The sequence below is a fragment of the Dreissena polymorpha genome, chromosome 2, assembly GCF_020536995.1.
Source record: "Dreissena polymorpha isolate Duluth1 chromosome 2, UMN_Dpol_1.0, whole genome shotgun sequence".
Taxonomy (NCBI): Eukaryota; Metazoa; Mollusca; class Bivalvia; order Myida; family Dreissenidae; genus Dreissena; species Dreissena polymorpha.
In genome coordinates this window covers 153,209,134-153,219,926 of record NC_068356.1, presented here as the reverse complement: position 1 = coordinate 153,219,926, position 10,793 = coordinate 153,209,134, and the positions used below count along the sequence as shown (strand labels likewise).

General features: G+C 33.5%; 1 long non-coding RNA gene across 1 annotated transcript; it reads right to left on the bottom strand.

The window, feature by feature from the left end:
* Nucleotides 1–675: 675 nt before the first annotated feature.
* LOC127870483 (uncharacterized) lies at nucleotides 676–9,753 on the bottom strand. Its single transcript, XR_008044844.1, has 4 exons — nucleotides 9,561–9,753; nucleotides 3,516–3,582; nucleotides 1,584–1,602; nucleotides 676–1,336 (listed from the first exon to the last, which is right to left on the bottom strand). It is a non-coding gene; the product is annotated as an uncharacterized LOC127870483 (long non-coding RNA).
* Between the last annotated feature and the right edge of the window lie 1,040 nt (nucleotides 9,754–10,793).

Genomic DNA, 10,793 nt, shown 5'->3' with positions numbered 1-10,793 from the left:
AAGCTTTTTCAGATTTGAGACATGCGATCTGACTGATTTTTTGCTGATCAAACTCTCGCGTCTTTTGGTTTGTGTTCAGTATCGTTTAGCTCACTGAAGACTGGCATTTGCATGTCTGTTAATGTTTTTAGTGTGATTCTGACAGAAAAGACAGTATGTTCGAGTCGACTTCACTCTTGTTCGAAATTGTTTACTTTCAGATTCATTCTGAAAATGCAAATAAATCATGAAAATTTGACATTCTGATATGAATATGTATTTAAATTAAAAACGATTTTGAAAAGAGTATTAAGTCTGATTGTGTTAGTATAAGAACATGATTATGATAACTATTTTAATTTTAAAAGCACCTTATGTGCAAGCAGAAGTATCACTTATCTTAACATTATAATGTTCTAACTGAAATGAAAGCTTCTCAACCAGCCGCACACAAGTAAAGAGTGGGATATTTTGTTACTTCTATAAATTATGTATTTGATGTCCAACATATTTAATATGAACATAATTAGGTCACTCCTTTGTTAATTACTTATGCACTTGTCAAATGTGCTTGAAGAAGTAATGTGCTTCATGAAATATTTGTAATGTGTTATGGCATACACTGTGATGTATATTTTATATGTACGACAAGACATAACAACACAAACTACATTATTGATATGTTTTATAAGGCAGTTTATTTTATTATATATGTATTTCCATTGATTGTCAAACTCCTTATTTAACTCCAGAAGGCGTCATGGTTTTGTATACGTATGTTTTGAATGGAAGGGGACAGGTGTTTATCCTTATGAACTAAGAGCGAACCGACATAAGCAAATCAAAGCAATATACCCCGTCCCTTTACCAGAGAGGAGAAAAGGTGTGGACATAGCATTTAGAATTTCTATGATACATTCTTTATTTCACAAATGTTACAATTCAAAACCAAAACAAACAGCCATCGCAACGCACGTGTAGATCACCACTTTGCCTCTTATGCAAGGCGTATAATATCCGCTCGTTTGATGTGGAGTAGTCGTATGCTGTGCATTTAAGGTGACGTTGACGCTTTCTTTACAAGATGTATTCAGAGCATTCGTACATGTGTAAACACCATATTTTCCGACGTCGAGTTTGTATATCGTCAGTATTCCAACGTCGCCCGTGCCGTTTACAGCGTATTTGTCTGGGAATTCCGTATGACAGTCTTTGAAAGCACTGCAACCTCCAATGGTTACTTCACTGCTCGAGTTTGTGTAAGATATTATGATGGGATCGTTAGATTTGCAGACAATACGCACATCCTGCCCATTGACCATGTTTCCTTCAACTGCGAACTTAACACAACTGACACCTGAAATCATTATATGAATAGACGTCTTCAACTTTTCTAAAAGTATTGTGTTAAGTAGTTACTAGATAATTTTGTGTTTATATCATACATATAATAATATAGTTGCAGCTCGGAATCAATATATTATGGTATGTAATCATAATTCAGGATAACTTCATTTTTTTTTCAAACCTAACCAGCGTAATAACAAGAAGGGTAATATTATAATAAATGCATTTAAGAAAAAATAACAGAACTATTAACTTACCCTTGAAATCAAGTACCAACTGCAATAAAAAAATCATTCCTTAAGGAAAACTATAAAAAAAAAATTATTAAATATCCAGCATTAATCCTGAAGTTGAAAATGAAGTTTGAAAAAAAACACAACGTGTCTAAATAACTGAACTAAAAACAAAGGATTTATATGTGCTGCTGCCTTTTTTTCTGCTACAAGTAACTTATAAAAAAAATGTGTATTACAAAGCGTATTGTATATGTACAAATGAAAAGTACACACACACACATATACCTTATATCTTAATATACACGTATATTACACATTTGTACTGGAAGATAAAAACGATTGTACTTCAGGTAATATTTTGTGTCCATACACGTTATATCACGTATTTATTGTTAGTTCCTATCTCATGATTAGATAATATCATATGATAGTATTTCTTTAAGATCCAGTTTTCTTTCCGTACATCACATGAAAAATTTCGTTTTCTAAATGACAAACCAAATGAAACTACGTTTAGATAGAGACTTGAGGTCAGACTGTGTGATTTATAGACAATTAGTCGGTAGCATAAACGTGCAAATATCAGTGTATATTCTAGAAAATCCGACAATAGGGAGAAATTACCCCTCAATTTTAAAAATATTTTCAAAACAAGGGTGGCAATTACATTTTACTTTTAATTGTTTTACCTAACAAATTATAACATATCATCAGGTTAGAGAAATACTATGGTAACTGCTGTTACATAAAACAGCACTGTCCATAGTATTTCGATGACTTGACTTAAAAAAAGAAAATATGTTTTAAAATCATAAATCTGCATAATTGTAAATATCTCAAATAAACATTTACTGATTTGCGTGCTTTGCATAGTATCAAGGGCTCAGCGCTTAAGTTTTAATCTAACAATCGATACACCCACGCTTTCCAAGCGCACTTTTTATCGAGACAAAGGATTAACACGAAATACATTAACACTTTTGAATTTGGGAACGTCGCGTCAACATTAAAATTCTGAAGTGTGATTCGGATGACAGATTTAATTATGCTCATTTGGGAATTTAACAAAACGTTTACAGTTGTGACTAGTGAATTCAACGATAATTGTTTAACGCTTTAATTGTCGAATGCATTTTTTGAAAATAGTATGCTTGCAATGCCACGATGATTACACCCGGTTGCCATTATCAGTTTTCTAAGTAACTGGTCAAGGTTTTATCGTGGAGGTGTGCACCATAATGTCCATTTAGTTCGGTAGGTATAACAAAGCTAACAGACTTCCACAAATCAATGCGCTTATGACAACCACGTCACGCGTTGTCTTCATGATTTACGGCAGGTATTTACTGCCTACGAGTGCTATCGCTTATTCAAACCGTGTGATCGCATAGACCAATATTGATTTTCCAACACAACGACGCTCCGCCTTTCGGTGGGCTTTAGCTTGGTGAAGAGATACATGTAATTGACAGACAATCGTAAATCGGCTCCCAGCATTTTGGGCGAAGTCGAAAACGATTTGATCTTTAGAAAAAATACTCATAAATATCGAGCGCGCGAATTTTCTCTCACACATGCCTAAAATTTGCGCGATTTTTTAAATAAAAAAAGTGCAAATCGCCCGGTCAAGAATGGACACTTGTATTCTAGATTTCATGTTCAATCTCCAGACAGAGTGACCGCGTACTGGCCTTGCTTTCCTCAGAGTCGGAATGTATAACGTTTACAAGGCCGTAATGTACTACGAACAAACTCGACGCGTGTGGGCTATTTTCTGTAAATAAGTGTATTGTAGTATTCTTTTAGCAATTCATTAAAAAAGGTAAATGAAGTTCAGTTATTTGCATTACATCAAGTGAAAAGAGTATTCACCATAATGGGCTTACTCTGATTGCAGTGAAGTAGATCACACTAAAATCAATGCCTTCCCATTACATAACACATATAACTTACGATAAGGAACAGCAACATATTGGTGTTTTAAACTTCTGCGTCTCCTCACTTTCAGAATAAAACTGACCTGTAATTAAAACAAACGTATCACCAAGCTGGTCAAATATTTAAAGTTGCTGTATAGTGAAAAGGATTGACTGGTTTTAGTAAAGGTATGAGGAAGGCAAAGAAGCGTGTTTTGCAAGTAAGCTGATCGAGAAGTGCTTTCGATACAGGTAACGAAAGCCGAAGGCATTAGTGTGTGGCATAAAAACAAATCAAAAGTATGACGAAGGCAAAGAAGCGTGTAATGCAAGTGTCCTGATCAAGAAGTGCCTTAAGTTATTAAGGTTACAAGTGGAAAACCGGAAATTCATAATGGTAACTGCTGTCAGTTTGATGATAAGAACCAATTCCTGTGTGTATGATGTATATGAATCTTTAACTACATTTTAAATGATATGTTAGCAATAAGAAAACAACCCCTTTCTTTTTATTTAATTCCAATAACGGTTTTTAATCGCACAATGAGGCATTAAATTCCACCATAATCCATGCACACATTCACTGCTGTTTCGTAATCAAGATTAATCCGGTTTTGACACAAAGGGATGTAGATTACACAAGGTACTTAACTGACACGTTACACTTCTTTAAAACGCGTGTGCATTACAGCTGTATCGAATGCGTTGACTACGTTTATGTAGATTGGTAATGAATTAGCGCTAATTGTTAATAACTTTATTACCCATTAGGTGCATTGTGTTTTTCAGGGGTGTTGCATATTAGCCATCACGCAGCGAATGCCGATGAAAGACAATAAACCAAATGAAAAGATGACGATGTGTGATCAACATGCGTATTTATCACAAATTAATAAAGAATATTTTAATTGCTGTTTGTTGTTTGATTGTTTGCGTTTAACCACACTTATTACTATTTTATATGTATCAATTTATTTATTTTTAAATTATTGACATTATTGATTTATATACCGGTAGTTTACTTTTTAAGAACAAACACACACATAGAGTTTATAATTTTAATGTTGATATCAGAATAAAAAAGCATTTTATTTGAAAAAAAAACACTTAACAAACTGGAACCTCTTTCGTATAACACAAACAGTTTTAAAACGGTATTGACAGCATTTTAATAAAAATCATACCAGTTAGATCCCACTTGTCCGCTAATCATAACAATGAACGTGAGAATGACATGCATAAAGAGGGTCCATTACTGTCCCTTGATAACAAAAGACTACCGGTAGTTAATTGGCATGTGACAAACAGGCCCCACCTACTGTAGTGATTCTCTAGTGTGTTCCCGCATTCGTACCACGATTTTTCGCAACTGCGATTGATCGCGAATATGTATTACACACAAATCGGATATCGACTAACGCATTTTTTTAAATATCAAAATCAGAAATCGGCGAATTTAAGTGCTGACGAAATCGTCATTTTTATAAAAATGACGATATTTTGCGCTGTCGAAAATAAATGGTTTCACAGTAGTTAAAGCTTAAAAATCTAGAGTATGTATAATGAAGCACTTTTCAGGCTTTAAAATGTAAGGTCACGATGTCAGGTTTTTCATAGTTTATTCGAGACCGTTTCCGGTAGTTTCTATTGGCAATCCGCAAATGTATTTAGCTTGCGCGTAACACTCAACTGTGAGACGACAAAAACAGGTCACTAGTATGTTTACCGCACCAATATTAATGCTAAGTCCCCAACTAGTCAACCTGCTTTAGTACCTATTATGGTTGGGACACACACACGGATGACATGACGATACACTTTGTATTCGAAAGCTAACCTATGCTCGTCGCAAACAGCATTGTTCGATGTCTAGTGTGCATGTGCCGTTAACAATACGAGTAGGGGTACGTTGAGAAACAGGGAAGTTCTTAATATCGAATCAATATTATTCAGTTTTACTAAGGCATGGACTTGTTTAGTCAGTAACATATAATTGTGGGGATGTTTGATTTCCGGCTAGCCCTCAAGCCCATTTAAACCTTAAATGCTGTACAGTGTTCTATACAAAGAGGTGGTCCTAGTCTTCAGCAGTTTATGTTTATAGTTGATGTTAAAATTTGCTATATCTTATATGGGACACGCAAATACGGCCATTATACAGTATACTTACGGCGGAATTGATTTGTAAATACAAGTATTTGTAAAACAAATGCTTGTTAAAAGTACATCGACTATTTTAAACAATACGTCAAATGCAATGGTAATCAAAGCGCTAAATGCACTGAAGTTCTTCGCTATTGCATAATCTTAGACGCACCTCAGTTTTCAAAATTATGTTATAGCTTTTTATATCGCAAGTTTGAAATGAACACAACCCATTCAAATTTATAAAGAGTGTGTCTTTAAGCACAGGTCGAGTTGTGTGTGCACTGTTTAACGTCATATTTAATATTATTTATGTTATAGAGATATCTTAGACAAAATAACAACAATATGTCTCTTTTTTTCACAATTGGTTGCTGCACTGGCAACCATCTTTAGAATTTTGGTTGCCTTGCTAAAGAATAACAAGCCTAGAATTATGCACATGTTGTGTTATGTGTTTCTAATACTTTATATATTTTCTTTAAATTATTGCGCAACAATTTTGCCGACATAACAGACTTTTAATGCACCATGTCTTGTTGTGAGCCGGAATAATTTCTTGGGCCTAATTGATCCAACTTTTAAAATTGAGTTTCCTAGGCTTAAATCTATTGGCTCATGGCTAACAGGCAACCGCTAAACCTGTAAGTTATTCATGATGTAAGATCTGACAGTGTATTGAACTCATTCAATGTGCAAGTCTGAAGACATTAAAGGGACCTTTTCACGTTTTGGTAAATTGACAAAACTAAACGATTTAATAATTTGGAGAGTTCTGTTGTTGTCGTTATATTGTTTTCATACTACGAGGGTTGCTTATATAAAGTATCAAATACATCTCTCATTGTATGAGAGATGGCCGAGTGGTCTAAACGATAGACTTTCATTCCAGGGGTCAGTGGTTCGAGCCCCGTTGAGGGTAACTTTTTTTGTTTCTTTAATTTTATTCTTGTTGTTTTCTCTTAATGGAGCTGTTAAGATCCAATGTATACATTTATCAATATAAAGCATTTAATGACACACTGTGAAAAGGTCCCTTTTAGATGTTTACTAAAAAATGCCACAAGGTAAAAATTCAGAACTCATTGGTTGTTTATTTAATTTAAAAGTGATTTGCCTTGTCAGCGAGGTTACTTTGAAGTTATAATCTCTTTTATTCTTTTTTTTTTCAAATCAATAATAGAAAAGATAATTTAAGCTTCATTTTTGAAAAAAACCCAGGTATTTATGCATATGCATTAATTGTCATCCCAGTACCAGAGACTCTCTTTAAAAGAAAAACACCAAACGATCAGAAAGTGCCCTCCTTGATTAGCTTGTGTGCATTGCACAGGCTAATCAGTGTGCACAGGCTAATCTGGGAAACCACTTATTTGACATGCATTAAGCCCCGTTTTCCCTGAAAGCCGCCAATATGTACAGATTTCAATGACAAACTGGCCAATGTCGTCTCACAATCTGTTAACCACTATTCTGTGAAACACTATTGATTACATACACACACTGTAGTCTGCAGTGTGCCAGTGGTAGAGTATAAACAGGCAGATGTGGTTATCTTTCCTCGCGTAGTTAAGAGCAGACTGACTTGCAACGCACACTCATAACCTTAGACTTTCGCAAGCGAAGAACTAAACAGGGATTTCAATAGACGCAGAATCCTGCGTTTTGACGCGAGCAAATTAAAAAGGACTCATTTTTGACGCAACCCTTTTTTCTGCTGCGCGTCATTTTGACCCGTGCATCAGTCAGTTAACATCTCGAGTTCCATGGTAATAAATCCCGCTGTGCTCCTAATTGAAATTAATATTTCAGTATTTGAAACTCGGTCTATAATCGAGGGAATACCCCGGGCGTTGTTTATCTTATCTCATCTCTACACATGTCACCGTCTAAATAGTGCGTGCCCACTAACTGGGTAATTAGCAGCAGTGATTACGTGATAATTGATTGGCCATCCGATAATTGTAGGTTTTTTGCAGACTTTTCAGACGGCACGGTTAAAGAAAGTCGGCAAAATTAATTAAAGTAAAAACCACATTGATCAAAGGTCTATTAATTACGTAGATCCAATAGTAGATCTAAGTCCAGCGAGTTTTGTCAGTTGTTAATCCACCGATAATTACGAGTAACACCCATCTTATATAAACTGGAATCACAGTTCCTTTTTTATACTAACAAGTAATAATACTACACATAAACATTGAGAAAACACATTTTCTCGATAAGATATAAATTATCTGAGTATAATTAAATTGCTGCGTCATGACCTTCGACATTGTAAATGGCGGACTTAACATTCAACCCGCGTTCAATTCAAAGCTGGCGATTCAAATTGCAAGTAATAGCGATTCAATAATGGAGAAAGCATTAACTGGATTTAACAAACATTTGATAAGGTTTGTTAAACCCGATAACAACAAGAAAAAATTGGATTATTAAAGTAAAACTAGTACAGGTGAGGCATTCCAAAGTGTACATATTTCGGACATGTATAGTATTCGGATAAACAGTAAAAGATATACTAGATGTTCCATGCATTTAGATTGTGTTTTGTTAGAAAAGCTATCATAGGGATGATGGTAAGATAATGACGATAAATATGTGATGAAAAGGTGCTACCGGTACATATCTTAAATTATTTAAATGTCTTAAAAGACTTAAATGTGTTATAACTATAGTATAAGGAAGTATATTTAATGTACCAATTCATTAAAATATGTTGTGTTATGTATCATGGTATTGTTATTTAATAAAGCAGTATAACTTTTTAAGATATCGTGTTACTCTTAGAGCATATTTTTATCTAAAAAATTGAATAATACAGACAAAAACACAATTAACGCGCTTCAAAATTGACCCCACCATTTTTCAATTTGACTCCTCAAAATTTCAGTCCAGGGATCATTGACTCCTGGTTTTTAAAATCTATTGAAATCCCTGACTAAAAATGAAAAGGTCGATTTTACTTCGTATATTGATAACATTGTATTTTGTATATGCTTAGTTATTGTGTCGTGTCTAGTTACACGCAAAATCATTGATAAACTAGGTCACTTATACAATGCCAAAATTTAAGTTTTTGAGTTTAAGTATTTGTTTAAATAGCTTTATGTAAATATTTGTTCATTAACACGTTCTTGTTTGATTCTTTTAAATATCTGTTTAATTGGAACATGGGGGTTATACATCTTTTTACACATCAGCATTGAACGTTTCATTCAGTACATACCCATCTATAGACCCTTACATTATATTGGATCGTACTCATTTATATTTGGAATCATTATATTTCAGACATTAACAATAAAGGCATTCACATCTAGTTTTTATAACTTCTGAGTTACATTTTCCAATTTATTAAAAGCATTGTTTATATAGTCTAAGTACATAAAAAAATTATGACATTCACTGATTTAAGTTGATCAGTACAGAGTTTACTGGAAAGTGTTTCATTTCTATAGTGCAATCCTAAAACCGAGGGTATAAATAACAAAACATACGTCTATGAAATAGTCTGCAAATGTATAAACGCTTGCCAGAGCCTCATTATATTATTTACCTAAATTATGCTGGGTTGTTTCGTGGAAATTGAGGATGAATTAATTTGAATTTTGACAAATAAACATGATTATGAAATAAATAACATATGTCACTTAACATGCACGATGTTCCAAATATTGCGGACTAGGCTAAAGATTCCAAATGAATAATTAGTCTCACGTCAATTGATTTTGTCTGAAAAGAAAGTAGAATAAACATAAGCAAATAAGCCAAGCATGCGATAGCTCTACCTCGTTGCATGTTAACACAAGATGTCGGGTAAAGATTAGAAACGAAGAGGGTTTTGTTTAATAGAAGTAGTTAACAATAATAACAATCCTAGTTCTTAATGAAACTTATAGGAAGACACTTTCTGAATTGAAAAATGTAATCCTACCTTTACCATCGAGGAATATAGATTTCCGCGCGAAATGGATCATTTAAGAAAACAAGTCAAGGGACCGCTTTGCGCATCTATTGTTTGATGACTGATGTACATACGCAACGATTTTTTTGAGAAAATAAATGAGTTTATTTTCTTTTCGTAGCTACGTATATTTGATCTTAAATGCAAATCTTGTGTTAGTAGATTCAAGTTTTGTTTTCGTGTGATCACTGTTAACGAATGTTATCTTTACAAAAGCAACACAATCTAACGGAAAAGCAAGCCAGTTTCAAGGGATGTATGCACCGTTTATTTTTTTTAAAACGAAAGTAGCCAACATATGTTTACGGGAATGTAATTGAATGTATGAAGTAAATATTTTCTTGGCGTGATATTTTATGTATGTGCCATTTAAGCTAGTAGTGATGCACACATGCGTTTTGCATAACATAGGCCTGAAAAGTATGCAAAATGTACTTACTAAGTCAATAACGGGCTTAGATTCAAAACTTTGGGGGTTTTCTCAAAATATTTACTCAACTATTATTGTTTTATTAACAAGCAAGCATATTGTGTTTTAACTCAGTACACTATTTAAAGGTACACTATGGGATATTGTCTTTAAATAAAAAAATCCAAAGAAGAGATTCATGTTTTGTTTTACATATCAACAATGATGACATAGATAATTAACGATATATTTAAATGTGTGGCTAAATACTCGCCAAGAGATAATTTATTTAAATGAGACATTGTCTTATGTTTTAATAATGGAATGATTTGCAAATATGCCTATTACAAACTCACTGGACCAGACAATATAACGATTTCAAGAAAAAACATATCTATACTATCTGTTTGACCAAGATCTCTGATAATTACTCAAGCGATACGATAATAAATTAGTGTGTATTAACTTGTTAACATTGATCACATGTCGTACATTTCTTAAATATTATTTGGAGCTATTATAGAAATAAATTTAATGATAATACATTTCAATACAGGGCTGCTTCATGGTTGTTAAATTGTTTTACTTTTATTTCACTCGGTGTTTTCATAGGAACACATGTAATTTCAATAGACTTGGGATGCATGATCTGGGTTAATTAATATACCTTGTATGTTTATTAATTACATTATATTCAAGCCTTAAAGTTATTCAGTTCAAACGATAATATTTTACCTTTAATGTAAATGTATCTTATAATTATATCTGTTCAAGAGCTGTGGTCCAAAAGTCGA